Genomic DNA, 21,172 nt, shown 5'->3' with positions numbered 1-21,172 from the left:
AAGTAGTACTGTGCTACATGGATACATTTACATACCGCAATATAAATGAAATAGCAAAATCTCGAACAATATCACTTTATTTCTGTCATGACGACTCTCGGAGAGATTGGCATGGTAATGCATATGGCAATGTTAATGTATTTGGTCTTGGTGGAATATATTTGCTACACTGCTGTTGCTTCAGAGCAAGTACCGAGACTTGCTACTGCCAGTACATTCACAGACATTGCTGTGAGCATGTAAGACATGCAGCTGCTGCACATGTACATACATGAAATGACCCCCGTAGCAGATCTATACAGGTGGAGCTGGGGAAGGTGGAGGGTTTCTGAAAGCGCGGTGCAGACTGATAACAGCAACACTTCCAGTATTCGAATGTTGAGCTGCAGCTCATTGGCCGCTGATGCATCAGCAACCAATCAGCTGCGCTATGTAGATGAGGATGCAATCACTACCAAATGATTTAAGGACCTATCAGCCTGCGCCATCTAGAGTTTCATGCCAGAACTTGGTATATCGTTGCCAGTTATAGTTTGGGAAGGTTTATATTGTCTAAAGCCCCAGTTTTTTTAAACTTGGGTGCATAAATAATAAGATAAAAAATAAAAAAATAGATTTAAATAGATAAATATAAATAAATAATTTTAAAAATAAACAAATTAAAATACAAATTTGATATAAATAAATAAAATAAAAAATATATATTAAAATGAATTATAAAAGTAAAATTATAAAAAGTATTAAAATAATAAAAATATGATTAAAATAAATAATACACAGTACAGTACTATAGTTAGTAGAAAAAGAACTTCATAACTAAATATTTTCCCAAATAATATTTTACACATATTTATAATATTTATTTTTCACAGTATAAACTGGGTATTTATTTACACATAAAAATGTATAACTGCCTTTTAAATTTTGGGATGGGGGTCCATGGCATCTAAAAGATTGAAACCCCCTGGTCTAACGCATGTACTGACAGTGTTTCAGGCCAAAAACACACGGCAACTATAATACATGCATTCATTTTTAGATTACTCTTCTTCCTGATTGTACCTGAAAATGATGATGAGCTTCAGTTTTGTAGTGTGCTCGTCTTTACGCACGTACTCTGAGTTACGTGATCAGACACACACTCTCAATCTCATTACCCACTCTGCATCTGTCTGCCTGTTAGTCATCAGCTGTAATTGTTCTCTTCAGATCTCGATCGCTGATCAGTGACTCCGATGCCAGCGGTGACAGATGTGCTGTATGCAGAAAACACAAATAACCTGGGGAGACACATGTGGGGAATCAGAAGTTGATAAAACCAGGCCTAAAACAAAACAGAGGTCAAATGCGAAGGTCATACCATGGAGGTCCATTGAGGGTCCCACTTGTCGCAGAGCCTGGGACAATATTCCTGGTTTTAGCAAGTGAGGAAAGCTTGTTGTTACTTACACAGCCACCAGATGTCACCGTTGCACAGCGAAAGTCTAACATGTACTTACAATCGCTAAATGCTAAATGTTTTGGTTTTTTTTAATACAAAAAATTCTCTGAAAACTCATCTAATGGCACATGAGAGTGTTTGGAAGAATAAATGGATGAATTTAGCAACTTTAGCAGTTAATTCCAGGAATAAATATCCAGGCTGCCATGTCTAATTTGGCATTGCTAATTGCTAGAAAGCTTTAAAAAATAAGAATATATTATTTTATGTGCTATGTGACCGAAGAGTTCACTGTAGGAATAAATATGAACCATACAATCATATAGGAAAACATAAATATGAAATGGACACCTGCTTGGCTAATCATGACTAGCTGGACTGAGATAGCCTTCATGAGTCACATCGTGCTTCCCAAAACCAACAGCAAAAGAGACTGAGGTTCTGCCCAGTTTATATGTTTGAAAGGTTACAGTCAGATTTGTTCACAAGTTAGCTATTCATGTTGAACAAATCACACAAGTTGACTAGTCCACACGGCTGAAGAAGAAACAAACATTTTAAACCAACTTTTGGGCACTTGTTAGCTGGTCAACTAGGTGACAAGTGCCCAAAACACCTATAAATACCATTAAAGAAGATCATACTGAATAGTGAAAATCAGTTTGATGGCCAGTTAAGACCAACTAACTCCCTAAGGCTGGTTTAATACATTTTTGTCAGTGGACCAAAGCTTTACTGATAAAAGATAGGCACATTAGCCTGTAGTGTGTGTGTTTTTTAGCAGTACACTCACACACAGCAGTACTATATAGCAAATCTCAACTGCTTGATTGTTTATAGCATCACAAAATGCTATCGCCCAGCTCTAATATTCTAAATGCGACTATGAAGATTTTATAAAGATTAACATTATGATAATCTGTAAAGCTGCTTTGAAACTGTGTATTCTATATGTGTGCTATATAAATAAAACTGACTTGACTTGACACATCATATGGTGTCTCTTTTAACATAAATCGTCACATTTGGCTTGGTGATTGTTTTCTGGAATTAATTATCTGTTGGAATTAAAATGTAGCTTAAAAGGTCTCACCCCAATCAACTGTACTAATCTCAAACCAGTGATCAAGAACAACATCTTTAACACTGGGAGATCAACAGCAGTGTGCAGGAAAGGTTAGAAATGAATAAAACATCAGAAAAGTAAAGTTCCAAACCAGCGAATCACCAAAATCAGAGAACAACTGAACAGAGAGACCTATCGGATTCCCCTGTAACCGAACTCGGCCTGAGACTGATTGGGTTTGGGATTTTGATGGGACTTCCTTTCATGGCACTGCCCCATAACTCACCTCTGATCCGTGATATTATCTCCGTACACTGCCCTTGTCTTCCCTCCCCCGTCCCCCTCTTATATGCTTCCCATTATGGCTGAAAGACCGTTGAGGCGGTCCCTCACAACATGTGGTTTTATTTAGAGCAGGTGAAACAATGCAAGAAAATAGATCCGTCATTCACTGCATTCCAGGGGTCAGGAGAGAGCAGCGTTAAATCATGGAAAGACTAATCCTGGAAAGATTGTGGCTTTATGGTGGTGCTGTGTAAAACTCTGTAGGGGTCTAAAAGTGCATCGTCCCATTGCTGGCATGACTGTTACGGTCATGTGGAGCGAGATGGAGTCCGCTCTCGCCGCATCCACCAACCAGGTGTTTCCACTCAAATCTCTGAGGAACAGCCTAATTTGATTTGGACAGTTTAGAGGGTGTTTTGTGGCCCTTTATGTAGAACTTAAACTCTATAAGCGATGTGTTTGATTGGCCCTTTTTGAGGTTCCAAATGGGACTTCCAGTCATTCTAGAACATTTAACAGAAATATATATATATATATAATTAGTGAGAAAAAGGCAAAATATTAACAATGCACTAGCAATATTATTCAAAAAATGTAATAATCATGTTAAATGTTGGGGATTGAATGTTTAAATTAATGTTATTTATTATTAGTAGGAGTATTTGTTTTATAAGAATGCAAATGTAATCCAAAATGTGTTATATATGAATGAAACATATACTGTATATAAAAAAAATCTAATTATTCTAAATAGAATATTCAAAAATTATTTTTGAAAAAAAAAAAAAATATATATATATTAGTGCCGTCAAATCAATTAATCGTGATTATTCCCATCTCACATAAAAGTTTGTAAAAAAAATTGCGTGTCTGTGTATGTGTGTGTATATATATATATAATACACACACACACACACACACACACACACACACACATAGTGTATATATACATATATATATATATATGCAAACTTTTATGTTAGATGCGATTAATCAATTTGACAGCACACACACATACTGTATATATATGCACGTTTTATATTTACTAAAAACAGACTAAAATTACTGAATACAATTAACAAGAAATATTGGCTAAATGTTGTAAGAGGACCAAAACTATGGCTAAAACAAATAAAAACTCTTGAAATGAAGACTGCATGTTGAATGCTGAATGAGGGCCCTTGATATGTTAACAGGAGGCATCCAGCAGTAACTTCATTAAAGGTCATGTGTTCTGTGGCCTTATGTATCCCTCCTCCAGAGACCGTGTAAATATTTTACACCTGGGATAAAAGAGCATAGCATTTGACCTCCGAAGATCTGCCTTGGGTTAGCTGTTTACCTCTTGTTTGTGAATTCCACATCAACCTGGACTGCATTCAGTTATCACAGTGATTAGCATTCTGCTAACAGGGTTTGAGTTGCTAACCTCTTCCGTATGAGCAGCATAATGAGAAACACAAAGGTGGTTTTAACAAGAGCGCTGCCAAAACCAACCCGAAGGTTTAAAAATGTGGCCGCTCGCTTTCCACTGACTTCTAAAAGCAGCCGCGTCTCCTAATGCACAATCCCGGCTCCTTTATTTAGAGCTACTCCTGTAAAAGTAGAAATTAAGGTTAGCATTAATTTGTTCTGCAGTTTGTTTTCTCTCTAAGCTAATGAACAAGAACTGTTTCCCTTCAAAAAATGAAGAAAACCTGTGGTGCCACTTCTTTTCTTTTTCAACTTTTCCATCTCATTAAGGAGCACGGGCGAGGTACGAATGGAGAAAGCGCAGGAGCTATTTTCGGGAAATGTGTTTTTCTAAGATCATGAATGGCTGAGCACTTTGACCGCTGATTGGAGCTGATATCAGGAAACAGATCATTAAAGGCCATTAAACTCGCATCCCGCGAATGATTACTCAAATGAACGGCACAGGCTATTTTTACGGTTAAACATTTCTCTCTCATTCTACATTATGTTTCATTGCACAGTGCAGTAAATAGCTCTTTAACCACATTCCCGCCTGGTCATCTCATCATCTAAATTCAACTGCTGTTGGCACAATCTGCACCAAATGAGTTTTCCTTGGTACCAAAACTTAATTGTAGATCGCAGTGCTACTCCAAACAATCCAAGTAGTTCATTTTGACTCCTATGACCTAGTGTTCTATCAACAGGATGCCGCCGGAATTCCACAACCTCAATTTATTAACCAAGGTCATGGAGATGCCAATCATCTTCAGATGATGGCCATTTAAAAAATTGTACTAAAGGGGTGTACACGTGATTCTTCATTTCCTGAAGTGTAACGAGGCCTGCGGTTTGGATCGGAGCCAGTTCCGCTGATGGTTTACGCCTCTGCGGGGCAAGACCCATTAGGAAGCTAATGGTCTGAGTCCCTCAGGAAGGATAACTGGTATCTGCAATCAGGCCTGATTTTTATTCCCTGTGTTTAAAGAGTTAATTACATGTCCCGCATCAGGCAGGCTGCTGTAAGCCTTGGGGTTTGGCATTGATTAATGAGAGCCTTAAAATAAGGCTCCGGTTTCACCAGCAGCTTGTAATACAGTCCAATTTAATTGGGTTGGTGAATTTACAGCACGTTTCCTGCAAATTGCATCGTATTTAGTTCTGCTACGGCTACAATATAAACACAACACCAAGCATGCCATTTGTAAACTTCATCACTTTTGGGACTCTTAAAAGATACGCCAGATCCTGCTACAAATGCCAACAATCATGAACTAAAAGTAGCGATGCTACTAACTTCTTTTTAAGCATGAGAATACATCAAAAATGTTACAAGCTAATTTTTCGAACAAGTAGCGTCTAGTATTTCTTAGTGAAACAAGAAGTTTGGTCAGGAAATATTGAAGCCCTCTTCGCTTATTTTTTTTTAACTCCCAATAGCCTTTCTTTCAGGATTTTGCACTTAACTCTTTCCCCGCCAGCGTAAAAAACAACAAAAAACTGATTTATTCTAGCTTCATGCATTCTTATTTAATCAACATTTGAATAAGTTTCATAAAAAAAGCAACATTTTGAGCAAAAAGCTTGTGTCCATCAAAACAAAACGAGTCCATCAACACCCCCAAAGCTTCACAGTCCTATACCTCGTCCTGGGTCGACTTTTCATTTGGTAACTCTTGGCAGTTTTCGATTTATATGCTTGATGATCACGTTATTTTACATATGCATTTGCTTGTTTCTGCTTCTTTTTCCCCTGTGTTTTGATCTGGAGATTCTCTACTCAAGAAGATGCGTAACAGCTCCCCCTACCGTATAACAGTGAGAACAAAATGCCAGAAAATTCCGGCAATGGCGGCGACAGATTGCTAGTATTCAGATGGCCTCAAAGCTAATACACATGGACAAAAAACATGGGATTCTAAATAGCATTAATGTTATTTAGCTGAAGGCAACACGTTATTTAAAGTAGTTAAACTACAGTCCGGCTATTTGAAAGGGTATTTCAAATTTTTTAAATAATGAGTAGCTTTTAGCTTTTGGCAAGCTACATTTTCAAAGTAGCTTCTCCAACACTGAAAGCTGCATAGATGCTATGGTCAAACAACATATTTGCTTGTTTTCACTTTTAACATTTCTCTTGAATGAAACACTGATTTTCTTTCCCATAACTCTGTTACGCCATCAGATTTCCCAGTAAACACCAGCCTTAGGGTTTGGATCAGTCAGGGTTAGGGTAAGTTAGGTTTTGGCTAGGTCATTTAACTTCAATTAATCAATGACTTCACAATCAAAGAAATCAAAATTTAGAGCTAAAAATATGAATGTTAGGACCAAAAATATTATTCAGCATCTTGAATAAATTTTGCCGCAATTCAGATCAAACATTGATATCATTAATCAGTGCTTTAAACCATCCAAAGTACAGATGTCAGTGAAATACGAGCACTCTGGGAACGATTAAACTCAACTGCATCAAAAGAGAATATCCCGTTTGATTTTTTTTCTCCAATTTTGACCATCTTTGTTTCCAGACTTTGGTATATGACCTGGAAAAAAGATAAATCAATCGATCTTGTTTAATTAGTGCACGTCGCTTTTATGAGCAGTCAAGAATAATCAACTGGAACTACTAAGTGAGCATCAAGCTAAGATCCTTTTTTGTGGCTTGTTGTAGGAAATGAGTCCCAGAGGAAAGACGGCCCCATTGATTGATGTATTGCGTTTTTCAAACTGTTCGTTGAAAAAGCTGTATATTCCTATTTAATTTTACACACATACTTCAGGAAGTGCACTGTTCAAATGAGCACCATTTCACTACTTTGATGCTATCATCACAGTGTCAACAAAGATTTGTCTTTCACTCAGTCGTTTCCTGTGTCTAATTCCCGTCTTTCAGATCTCCACTGTAATCACACACAAATACATTATGTCAATGCACAACAGATACCAAGATAACCAAATCTGGTTGCACAGAGCAATTTCGGTGGACAGACATCCATGCAAACAATATGTTTAATGGCATCTGACTGCCAAAATGGATTATAATTTGCCTAGCAGATTAAAAAAAAAGAGTGAAGAAATTTGCTACACCTACACTGAAAGAAGCACCAAAACCATGTATAAAACCAGAACATGATTTAGACATGGGCTCTTTTTACTGCCTAGCCTGAGCCACCGAGTACACCCTACCAGCAACACCCTAGGAACCACCCAAAAAAACCATAACAACAACCAGGAAAACCCTAGCAATGCCTAGGAATGCTCTAGCAACCACCCAAGAATAGTCTAGTCATGCCTTATAAACAAACAACCACCCAGAACACCTTATTCCAAAGCAACCATCCAGAACACCTTAGCAATAATTAGGGTCACCACCCAAAACATCCTAGCAACGTTCTAGCAACTATCCAGAACAGACTAGCAATGCCCTATTACCAACCTAAAACTGACAACAAGAACAACTGAGTAACTGAACTACTACAGTAGTAACTGCCTAGCGAGAACTTAGAAACCACCCAGTATACCATGGCAAATGCTTGGTTGGTAACAACCATTTAGCAACAACCTTGCAACAACCCACAAAACCCTAACAAGATCAATATTATGTATTACTTCCTACTCTGAAAATGAAGATTTGCCTCATTTTGGTCTCCACGTCTTCCAAACATAAAAATAGACAAAGAAAGTAACAAACAGAAAACATTGATAAATGGCCGGTACCGGAAGAGCATCAAGAGTAAATGGCTGTACTTGTGGTCAGCGCAGGCAGAGGAACAGCACACACAACTCCTCTAATTATTCTATTTTAAGTCCTGTAATGATTACTGTCTCTCACTCTCTCTCTTTCTCTCCTTCCATCTCTCCCTCACTGTGCCTTTTCTCCATTTCCTCAACTGACATTGACTACTCTTTGGATGTATTATAAGTGAAATATCAAAGCAAGACACTTATAAATGTGTGTGTGACATGTCACATTTACCAGAATCCAGTATCTCAGTTTTTGGCCCTCATAAACAGTTTTTCTTCTTGTCTGCTCTTCTCAAGCTTGACTTGCATCCAATCATTGGATGAGGGTGGAAAATCCAAAACATGGAGTGGATCTATCTTTGTTCAGAGCTGATGTGTGAAGAGATTGGAAGCTTACGTAAGATCCCAGGTGCCACCATGGTGCTCGTCTCAATGCCCCAGTGCGACCTGCGGAAAGAGGGAAGAAGAGAAGGAAGTGTTTATATGGATCACAAGACAAGACCTTACCTTGATAGGAGACAAGATAGACCCAAGTTTAGTCCACAAAAAATATCTTTACCAGATCATTGCTATGACCTGGGTGAGTAGGACCAAACTTTGTGTCTATGTTGCCATGGGGTAGTGGATAAAGATCTGTCTACAAAGATTGCACATTTTACAAGATAAGATACGTATTTGTCACGCTTCCGTTTATAAGCAGTGTTCGTTGACCAACTAAACTAAATGGTTTTTGTTTCTATAATAATGCAAAATGACACTGGGGTCAGTGCCACGGTGGCCAAGTAATATAATCGGTGTTTGGCCAAATGAGAGGTTAGGGGTGTGTTGTACACACTTGTAGTTCAGTTTGCTTGGTTCGTTTAGTCCGGATCAAAAAAAAAAAAAGTTTGTCCTGGTCCACTTAGATTTTACATTTGGCTTTTTAACACCGAATCTAAAGATACGAAACTAAAGACATAGGGTTATGTTCACAACCTGATTGGTCAGCTTTTTTTACGTATATTTTGCTACGAAACTTACCGAACTTCCAAAACAATGCTGTGTTTGGGCTAAATGCACAAAATATGTGTCTACCCTACATATGATGGTATTTTGACCAGCTGAGAACTCGTGAAGAGCTTATAAAATGTGTAAAGGAGTCAAAACAGCAGCAGGAATCCCTCCGTCACACACACAAACACAGATCTGCTGCGAGGAGACCATAGACTGTAAAAAAATATGGACGTAGTGTCCGTGACGTCACCCGTAGGTTTCTGAAGAGCATTTTTGAAGCCTAAAGTGGGCAGAGCCGGCCGTCGCCATCTTGGCCTCGCGTCACTCCCGGATAACAGAAAATGGGCAAAGAGGTGGGGCGGGTGGGGGAGGTAATGCTATGCTATATGCTACTGACAGTACCGAGTCTGCGACTGCACAGGGCCTCGCGCTAAAGTGACAGTTGATGATGTAAAGCCAATTAAAAGTTCCTGTTTTTGCCCTTCGAAATATTATAATAGTTAAAAGACATGGCAACAAGTGAGACTGTGTATCGTGATTCTGTACTATTCTGCTAGTTGAAAATGTAACGTTATATGCAGTAACTTAATATTACTCTGAGAGAGTGTGTGTGACAGTGATTTATGTGCATACATGTCAGTCACATTTTTTTTATAGTGTATGGTCCGTCAGCGCGGCATCGCTCGTCAAGTTCGTAGAGAGCTTATTCAGTACATTTTAAATTCTGATTTTGGCCGCCTCTCAAATGGGTTAAACCATAGATATATTAACGTTACCTATGAAGTTCAAGTAAATGCGCTGGAAATCCGCGCTCATTCAAGGATGTGCATTTATTGCATGGACGGAGAAAGCGCCGACACCTGCAGGATTTCATCTGACGGTACATAAGCATATTATAATCTATCTGTTCCGTGAGAGCAGAACAAACGAGCCTTTATATCTATAGACGTTTTTAAATCTGAAAACTCCAAAAAGCAACGAAATTGTCAGACATCCATTAGTGCATGTTCACAGAGGAAAACAACTGAAATACAGCGCTGGTTGTTCTCTCGAACGATACTCGACGACAACGACGGAATCCTAAGCCGGGCGAAGTAATGGGTGTATTAAATTGTATGAAATAATCCCGAAAAAAAGCACAAAACACTGCAGATATGGCAAGTTCTGCAGCTAAAATTTGCTGAGGTGAAGTGACGGCTAGTAACAGCAGACAAACAGCTAGCATTGACATCAGCGGCAATCCACCTGTCACTCAAGTGGACACACCCTTAATTATGCAGAACTTTAAATATTAATCAACTAAACGGATGAGTTATAAAAAAATTCACCCCCCTCACAGTTGTTATGAAGGGCAAAATTAGCTGTATAGACCAAAGCCACATACAGACACCAGGCTGTAAACACGTTTTTTTCTGCTGTAAAATTTGGCATTTTAACATGGAGGAGATACAGATTTGACTCACTTTTGACACCAGCCTCAAGCGGTCAGTCAACGAATTGCAGTTTAACTCACTTCCGTGTTGGTTTCAAGAGAGAGACGGGGAGGTTGCCGCTTGGAGGAGACGCGGCTCTGACGCCTGTACCGTACTGTGATGGGAAGCATTGCGACCATGACGATAAAAAAACAGGTATGCTTGAGAATTCTGTCCTTTTTAGGGTCGCATCTTGTCCAATTTTTGGTTCATTTACATATCTTTGGTCTGTGTTGTGGTCATATTTCATTCGAACTACACCAGAGTTTTTTTGGAAGTGGACCGAAAGATGGGTCTCGGTTCACTTGTTTGGTGCGCACCAGGGTTCGGATGCACTTATTCAAATGAACCGCACTAACAGAGCAATCGCACCAGGGTTCGTTTTAATCGAACCAAACAAAGCCAAATGTGAACACACCCTAGGTTTTGCAGAGAACTGTGTGAAGCAGTATTTCTGTACTTTCTTCAACTGGAGAACCTCCATTAGGATGTGTCTCAACATTAAGACCCTTTGCAGACAAGTCAAACTCTTCAACGTGTGGATCTTCTCAAGAGACTCAGTGCCAAAGCCTTCTGACGGAAGCTCACAATGCCATTGGTTCACCACTTTGCAATTTTGGGGATGCAAAGAGTACCAGCGCTTTGACACGGGCCCCAGGAGAACGACAGTATCTGGGCAGCGAGCGAGCATGGTTGTGGCTGGCCCTAAATAGCCTGCGGTGGGGCTGGTATTTCAAAGCTACGGCTGGGACAGCACAGAAACCGCATGCCACTGCTTTCAACAAGCCTCTGACACTGCTGTACTGGAAACAGGGCAGACAAACCCAAATGCCCTCTGGGGACTGGCTCCCATATAACAGCGGTGTGATTGTCGGGTGGTTTTGTGTCCCCTCAGATGCAGATGTCCATGCGGTTTTATGCCGTTGCTGATGCGCCTTGAATAAAGTTTGATTTGGGGTCTGATGGTTGATTCAAGCACGCCAGATCTTACAAAACAGGAAAATCCCATTGAAAATGGACATTTAATCTAAACAATGCTTTCAGGCCACACTCGTGTAGTGGTTTAGTAGCTAAAACTTCTAGTTTGATCACAGTTGTGCCTCGAATGAGATACTTAACCTCAGATTGCCCCAAGTGAAACCGCCCCTCTAATAATGCATTCAATGTCAGATATGGTATATTGCTAATTGCCATCTCAAAATATTATTGATAATCTCTAAATGTCAGATATGGGATTTACCTAATTGATATCTCAAAGGTGTTCCATTGCCCTGTGCCCGGAAGACAAAAATACCAGTGCTGCCGATAGCTTTGCAGTCAACACAAAAAGTCAACCAAATTGTGGAGAATAAATTATGCTATGTAATGTTAGAAACTTGCCTTGTTTGTCTCTGTCTCCAAACATTTGTTGAACAGGTCTTATCAACTAGGAACTCTAGCAGTGTGCATTTTGGAGGCTGCCATGTTCATGTCATTCACCTGCAGAATGGGAAATTTGACATTTCCAGAAAAGTTTCCAAGTTGGAAATATACCTTCTACTGCCATTTGATTGAACCTTTTCCAAGTAGGAAGTTCTCTGACTTTCCGAGTTGACTAAAATGCCGCAAATGGTGTTTTGGATAAAAGTGTCTGCTAAATGAAAAATTACACTTCTGTTTTGCTGTATTTTTTCAATCTTTTGAATGGTTGTGTATGGACTTCCAAGAGTAAGATGAAGCAGACACAGATAGCAGTCAGTGTTTGCCAAAAAATCAACAAGTGTGCGTGCGTGTGTAAAATGTTACATGAACATGTCATCCTGCCAGTGAACACGCATCTCATATCCTATCATTATTTTGACTACTCACTGGTCACATGCCCTTCAGCGTCTAGAGCATCCACACCTGTTCCAAACGAACCTCCTCCGTCCACAGCTGCAGGTCTACATATGAGTTCACCGTAAGATGTTTTAAGAGGCTGCTAATACTCTTTGTTTTGTAATGTCCCAGAACATGTGAATCACTCTGTAAGAATGAGGCCCTCTTATGTAATGAAGGTTTACATGCTGAAAACATGTAGTGAACACTGATTGCATGTCTGGGCATGTCCGATCGCTCTCTGAGCCTCCTCTGTGAAATCTGATAACAGCATCCTAATCCCCAATGCTTAACCCCCGAGCCATGAGGACAGACACCTTTGTGTGAATGTCTGTCCTCCCCTGTGAAATGCTGCACAGGCCATGTTTATGTCATGGCATGTACATGTAGACAAGACAAGTCTCTCCCTTGAGGCTGATCCCATGATATATTATGCACTGGAATGACAAAAAGTGAGAAGATAAATACCAACAGGTGAACAGGTTATGCAATGATGAAGTGTTTTATTGGGAAAAACTGCAGGAGCTCGGAAGGTCATCTGCTTTTATAGTATGTGGAACAGTCTTTATTACTGAGCTTAACTGGTACTTTGTGTACAAATAAATGCTTGTAAGAGTATTCACATTTACTAGTCACCCAGCAAAGTAGTGAGCTAGTCAGTGGGTCAGTTTTGACTTAATTTACTTTAAATGATTCAACATGTGTAGCTTCAGGTCTAAGCAAGTCCAGCGCTGCACTGTCTAGATGCAGGTCCACCATATGGCCTGGATCCAGCTGACTACAGTAACCTCGGGATAAGGATGTATGGAAAGGAGCAGTGTGAACATTCTTCCTAATGTCTCTTTTTGTGTTCTATGGAAGAAAGAAACTCATATGGGTTTGGAATGACATAAGGGTGAATAAATGATGACAGAATGTTAGTTTTAGGATGAACTACCCTTTAAATCCTTGCTCGTCTAGCACAATGCTTTATCTGTGTTCGACACCATCCCTAAATGTCCTCTTGAAGGACTCATTTATTTGTGGCGGACCTGAGAAGGATCTGTACGTTCAGATAAAGCATGGCTCCCCTATCAGCAGGAAGATATTAATCCACAGACACTGAAACCACTGGATTCAGCAGCTCTGCTCCACACCCCCTCGAAGACTCCACAGAGCTTCATTCTTCCCTCACAGCCGTTGGCTGATTTATATCATTCTCTGCAGAGACAAAGGCGGCGCTGAGCACGAGACGAGAAAGGCGAGCCCTGCATACGTCCAGAGAAAAATTCAGCCCCCCGGGCGCCTCTAATAACTCATATTCACCACTGGCAGAAAGTAGGTCAGTGAAAATCTTGACAGCTACAGCCTCTGCAGGTACAATGAAGCCAAAAAACAGCCTGAGCTTCCTGAGTGTGTGCCAGGCTTCGGCCCAATGAATGGGGGTGTTCATACTCGCCTCATGTCTGAACGTCCCTCCTCACATGATGAAAGCATGGCTAGATTGGCATTCGGGAAAGAGGGGAATTAAAACATGAAATGGAGGGAAACAGAGAGCGTACGGTGTGCATTCCTCCTTAATGATGTCAGGCAGGAGCATTAGGCTCAAGCAGGGAGGAATTTCAATCCAAGACTTTCCAAAAGACAGAGAAGATGATAAAAACGGACTGGCTCTTATTTACAGACCGCGGGCCCCTCTTTTCCTCCTCCCACCTGGGCTGAGCTGTTTCGAATTAATGTCAGAGCACATTTGGCCAAGATCTCAAACCCTTAAATAAACCTAATTTTAGATCAAACTCCGTCCCAGAGAGAGAAAAGAGGGAGAGAAATGCTTCCCTGCATTCCAGACACAAAGTTCTCCTACAGTTCTTCAGAGAACAGGTACAGTTTGACAAGCGTAAGAACAAACTTGTCTCTCAAACGTGTTTAAAAAAATTCTTTGTCCAAGACATTGGTTTGTTTTGTTAGAACATTCTTTTCTTCTCCATCATTTAGTGGAGAAAACGGCTAAACACATTGTCCTTCAAACATCACATTGTTTTCCAGCAGATCTTTGCCTATGAAAACCAGGTCAAACCGGTTTTTAGCAGGTCTGTAGCAAGTTCAAAATGGTCCACCAAGTCTAAGCTGCTCATTTAAGATGGTCTACAGGGCGAAACAAAGTCCACCATTTTAGTCCAGTTGATCAGCTTGGATCTTTACTATATTATTGAAAAACTATGGGCAAAAAAAACTGTGTTTTGGAATGTATCAACTGGTTTGTTGCTAGTCCAATGTGGTCTACAATCTCTAACCATCTCGACAAAGATGGCCTACAAGGTGGAAACCAGGTGTAGTCCAACTGATGGACCATTCTGGACAAGCTAATAACCATAAATCGCCTGCCTGGACTGTCTCTGCTTATATTCATAGTAACGGTGGTTAAACTGGTTTATAGAACTTAAAATAAATTTAAAAAGCTGTGATTTTAGACAGTTTGTTGCTGGTCCCAGGTGGTCTACCAGGTCAACCAGTTGGTAGTCAAGCTGATCAACCATCTAGATTCGTTTGGACCAGCTAATGACCATAATGTATCGTTAGAAGCAGCTTCTAGCTGGATTTGAAAAAATGCCAAAAAAGTTCCTGCTAACACATGCACGTACGAATAAACACACTTCACCTCTTTCTGTCATCCATCTGTACCTCATTCTCAAGAGAGAGAGAGAGGTCTAAATATCTCACTTACACAACCACGTCAAACAACAGCACCTCAATCTCAGCGTGGGTCTGGGGAAGACTCCGCCGCGCTGTCAGGGTCAAGTTCACAGCCAGGTCTGAGATTTTGGGTGGGCTGGAATGGAAGATCAGGACCATCTGAGTGGCAGCCATTTATTGTTGTAAGAAACAGAGAAGTTTGAAGCTGGTCAGTAGCGATGCAGGACAGAGGGAGGAGAAGAAGAAAAAAAAAGAGAGCGTCTGGACTGCATTACGGCTCTGGCACTTTTTCCGAAAAAATAAAAGGCTACACAAAGTCTTGTTTTGTCCTAGACTGCAGCACACTGCCTGTTCTGTTTAAACCTTTCCCTACTCGACTGTTTTCGGGCAAATGCGCAAGTTTTAATACATTTAAAACACCCAACTTGAGAAGTCATCCATATATCGTTAAGATCATGCTTGAATGTTCCGAACAATCTAATCATCATCACTTCATAAAAAACCAACCACAAATAATACAAACAAAATGAGACTGAGGAAAATCAGCAGTGCGAATAACATTTACGAGGTGTGTACATAGAAACGGTGTGGTAATTATGACTGTCTACTTCATTTTGTGATGGGAAAATAGGTCTTTTTAATTTGATTAGGCCTCCATCTAAACAAGAGACTTTAAGATAATAAATATTTAAAGGGTGTTTTGGTTGTTGTACTTGATGGCTTTGACTTGTTGAAGTTTTGCGTCTCCAATAACAGGCCTCTCAGGTTACTGCGGTTTAGTTTTCTTTTCTTCAAGGATGTTATTTCTAGAATGTGAAGTGTTGATTCTTGAATTCCAGCAAACCTGAGCGGATTCCTGCATGTGAATCTGCGGTTTGTTAGGTGTGAAGTCGTCATAGATCACTAAGAAGTCATCACACTTCTGCTGTTGCTCATTTACGAGGATGTGTGTGTGAAACATCCTGGGGTGCGTTTCCCAAAGCCAACTATGGTAAAAAAAAAAAAGATGGACAAAGCACCTTCACTCTCTTCTATTGTCGAAAAAATGAAGCTGCCAATGTTCAAATATGGCGCTGACATATTGAGTCTGTGCAGTAGTGAACTTTGAATATAGTGTGCAAGATGTTTGGTCTACTTTTATGGCACTGTTATGGCACTTTTTTTGGAGCTTTGTAGTACAAACAACCATGCACCTTCGTTGTGTGGAAAAGTGTAGCATATACATTCTGCCTGAACATTTCCATGTGTTTTTAAGTCAGTCATACAGGGTTGGATCAACATAGGGGTGAGTACATTTTTAAATTATGGGTGAGCTATGCCTTAAATATGGTGTCTAGTCTAACTAAAGTATTTTGGAGGTACCACTGTCTTACTGAATCACACCACTCCTCTGTTTGGCTTTCTTGTTAGTTTTGGAAACCCTCGGCTCAGATGTCTAATGCGGTCCAGTCCACCTCAGCCCCTGTAGGGCTCACGCGAGCGTAACCCGGCCCCTTTTGATCTCGACTGTGAGTTTGGCGGGCTTTGATCCGCCGTGATGACTGCATCCACATGTGGTCCTGATTCTGCGTTTCCTCCCGTGAACCTCTGCCTTCTTTCTGACTGTACACCTGTGTGGAGTTTCTGCCCTGTCCTTACCTGTTCATAAAAGTGTCTCCTGATTGGATGGAAATGATAAACACACTTGGATTTATGTGGGTGTCGTAAATGAGAGTGTAGACGGAGACGTGAATTGCACCGCAGAGAAACATGCAAACGAGAGTAAAACACACCTGGTGATGAGTCAACAGAACATGTGATGCATTACAGGGGTTTAAGATGGCATGCAAGTCATTTACAGTACACCTAAATCAAGATTTCCCAGTCTGGACTCATCAATTTAACAATCGGCCAAAAAGGCATTTGACTTATTTCATTTATTTATTGCCATACAGAAATTTACAGTAACAACACAAAAGAAAACAATGACACAACATTACAAAAATATCATGGTATTGCATAAAAAAGTAGTAGAATAAAAGGAAGAGAGACATGAGGTGTGAATCTAAAATGGAGTTAGAAAATAAAAACCATGGTAAAAATGGTGTGAAACAAGAAAAGAAAATAGTAAAAAAGAAACATCTCAATGGGAAAATATCATAGATGTTATAAAAAGACATTTTCAAGAAAAGCTGTTTTAAAAAAAAATCATTTAGTGCAAAAAGAGATAGATGCTTTTTACACTAAGTGTAAATAACAACTAGATTATCTTCACACTACGTGAAAGTAGCAGCATTTTCTTAGCGATAGCTGCTGTTTACACTGTGAAAATAGCGATAGATTTTACTACAGTATGTAAAAATAGCAGTATTTCCTTTGCAATAAGTGTAAATAGTTAGATGTTATTTATTCTTATAAACACTTTATTATTAAACAGTTAGACACTTTGTTTTCACTTTTCGAATATTTTCTTAATTTTTATTGAAAATAAACACCTTTCCGATCTGAAATGTGATGGCAAAAGGCGGATTCGAACTCGAATCGATTTGCGACAAAACATTTCGTCATGTGTCTTACCCCCTACACTATTGCTAGGCTATACTATTGACAATCCAGCGACTTACATAATTTTGGTGGACGGAGTAAGTTTGAATAGCCTAGTGTAAAAAGGCAGGCTATTTGCAATTAGTGAATTAAAGGAATATATCTCCCAACAATACCAATTTTGTCATCATTTAGCCTACTCACCCAAGCGTGCTTCCAAAATCTTTTTTTCTCTTTCTTAAACAAATAAAAAGATGTTAGACAGAAAGCCAGAGTTGCTTTTTTACACACAACAAAAGAGAATGATAAATTACACTGCCAAACCATGAAATTGTATGACATTTAATGTATTAAATATTCCTTTAAACATGCAGCATGATGTGGTCATGAAACACTACATTGAAACATTAATCACTGCATACTGTATACAGTATGACATATATTTTTTATATATAATATGAGGCACCCATAGTAAAGTAATCACCAATGAAATATCTCAATTGTTACAACTAGACATCAATAAGGAGAGCAAAATGACTTTTATTTACAAAAAAGGATGTTTATCCAAAAAAAAGGAATAAAATAACAGTGTTTCAGAAGAGATTTCAGCAATGTCTCAAACTGTGCTCAAAGAGTCTGCAAAAGTCAAGTTCAAGAGATATTAACTAATTTCTCATCCAATTCTCCCTAGGATAAATGATCTGAGCCACTATCCACATTCATTTTATCTTTGTACTTTTACTGTTTGTCAAAATTGTCTTACATTGTCGACATCTTACGGAATTCCAAGGAAACATCTGAGACAAACTTGAAACTGTAAATAAAGTCTCGTGAGCTATAAAAGAGCAAATTCTGAGCAATAAAATGTTATTTTGAGCACTATATACATTGCAGTAAGCTGGTATTCTGTTCCACAAAGCCAAAAACAGAAGAAGAAAAGACCTTTAGTCCGTTATAGAGATGGAGTCTCATCTCATTAGCGAAACTGGAGCCGTCTGCAAGTGCAGTCAGTTCTCTTCACAATCACAGATTTACAAGCAATAAAAGCTCTAGTGATTTCATATTGTTGTTGTGAATCAACAGCACCAATTTGTTTTATGCCCGCTCAGGGATTGTTTGATGTTTAGCATGACATTACAAAAACAATTTATGACCGTCCATTAATGATGCTAATGGTAGCTTTAAAACCGTAAAACATCTTAGCCTTTAAAACGGCTACACACTACGAGTAATGTCTGCTATTTCACATACTTTAAAATAATAAAGTGTGACCTGACAAGCAGTATTTCTTTAGACAACAATCGCGTGGTGTAAAGTCTCCAGACTAAGAACTCGTGTTGTAGCCGAAAACTTTTAGCGCCTCTTCGAGTAACTTTTTGAAAATCCATCTCCAAAATCTATAGGCTACACATGAACAATAGTCCAAGATGAAGAGTATGAAGAGAGATTGATTTTAAACACTCAAGATATCTATACGTTACAGTCGTGCTGCACGGATTTGTTATAGCTATTGGGTGTATTTCTAATTACTGAAGTAAATTTCTATAAATAATGTAGGTAATAACGCATGAATAAACTGTATTGTGCCAAATCAAATTACAATTTAATATATTTTGAGATATTATTTCAGAAATGTAAAAGTTAAAGAGTTTGCAGTTTATTTTGACATTACAGGACCAAAAAATTTTCATTCAATCATTGCATTCGGCCAGAATACTACACAGTATGATAAAACAACTATCGAATCCAGTGTTTCGGGTTTAATTCTTGCTGTATTAAAGTGATTGGAGGACATAATAGCCTTTGTTCACCACAGTCTGTGTATGCGAGTAAATTACACAGTGAGATCAAGAAGCAAATGTGTTGTCGGGTGACCCAGTTTGAGTGGCCCGATGGGGTCCAGCAGGGCCCATCTGTGAGTCATTAAACACTGAAAGTCCTGAGCCAACCGGCGATTCCTTTAAACCAGACCAGACTCGATACAAGAGCCTTGGATACTTCAAATGTTTCAAATTCGGGAAACCAGCAAACCCTCCCCCCATAGGCTTTTCAAAAATAAATCTCCAGTCAAGCGAAGGAGGAGAATTCTTAGTCCGCATGGGGAAAAACTGCATTCAAACGGATGAGGACAATGTATTTAGTGAGAAAACCTCAAACTCAAAGGAGGATTAAACTAACTACAGTCCTGTATATGACGTCAAAAAGCAGAAGGAAAACATGTGAAATATATCAATATATATGGCATTAGCCAACCAGACGTACTTCCTAATCCACGTAACCATGTATTTCGTACCTTCGCCTGCGATCGCCCTGCTGCGCGATTGTGAAAACTTCTGTTTACCCCTCCTCCTCCTCCCCCTCCCCCTCCCCAGCACCACCTGTACAGATCAGCTATGGCCCTTCTTATATATACTTGCAGCAGCTTGTCCTTTATTATATGTTATTTTAACTAAGCTGAACAAATTCTTGTATTTGCTCAGCAGCAGCAGCGTGGCAGATCTCATCCGCCAAAATCAAGCATATGCACATTACTGTACATGCCCCATGCCAATAAATGCTGGTTAAATTCACTCTGAGGGCCCTATCTTGCACCCAGCGCAACTGACTTTGTACACCGACGCATGTATCATTCCTATTTTGCACCTGACGCACAGCGGACTTTTCCCTTCACAGATGCATGTCGATAAATTAGGGAATGAACTTGCGCTCCCAGGGGCGGTTCAGCGAAAAGAGGAGGCGTGTTCCAGTGCAAACATTCCCTGGTGCTATTTTGCAGTTTCAGAAAACAATTCCGCCACTGACCAGGAATAACCTAGTCTAAAGTCAGTGGCACGTTATTCAGATGCTATTTTAAGGGCGCATGCTTGGCCATAATGTAGCGTGTGCACAACGCGCATACACTTTGCTTCTCTACTTTACACAGATGCAGCACTTCCCATTTTTGCAAATCATACAAAATTACAAGGAAAAATATTACCACAGAGGGAAATCATTGTGGTGTCCATGAAGATGTGAAAAAAATAGGCATAAATCTAGCTTACACATTTACCAAATTATTATACGCCTGTTTAACCGAAGCTAATTTGGGTGGCTTTCTCCCTTCCCCAATGTCACTTCTCTGTGTTTTACGACCCTGACGAGAACGTCGGTCTCCTCGGATGTGAACCGCTCCTGGCATGCGCCTGGCAAATCCGCCGTTATAATAGCAACCCGCCATGGAACAAGCGCGCCTGCTTTTAAAGGGAATGTGAGATGATGCTCTGATTGGTTTATTGCACGTTACGCCCAAACCACACCTATGAGTAATGAAGCTACTTCAGACCAAAACATTCTAAATTTGCGTGATCCGCCCACAAAGTTACTTGCGTTTAGCGTTTGATACTTGCGTTTCAGATCGTTAAAATAGGGCCCTGAGAGTTATCATGACTTAAACTAATTTATCTAAATGCTAAAACTTATAACACACACACCCAGTACTTAACAAAAAAGGGTCTGTGGTATCAATTTATTGTTGTGCATACTGTCAGTACATGCTCCAGGAAGCTTTCCTTAGGGAAGTACATAGTAGCCCATAGTAAAAGTATGCAAACTGGGACGCAGCCATATAGTGTAAGACACATTCATCTTTGAGAATGGCACATTCTTGGCGAGACTCTGAAG

This window comes from Leuciscus leuciscus (assembly GCF_965113295.1).
Source record: "Leuciscus leuciscus genome assembly, chromosome: 25".
In the NCBI taxonomy this organism is placed as follows: Eukaryota; Metazoa; Chordata; class Actinopteri; order Cypriniformes; family Leuciscidae; genus Leuciscus; species Leuciscus leuciscus.
Note: the sequence above shows the minus strand (reverse complement) of the source record.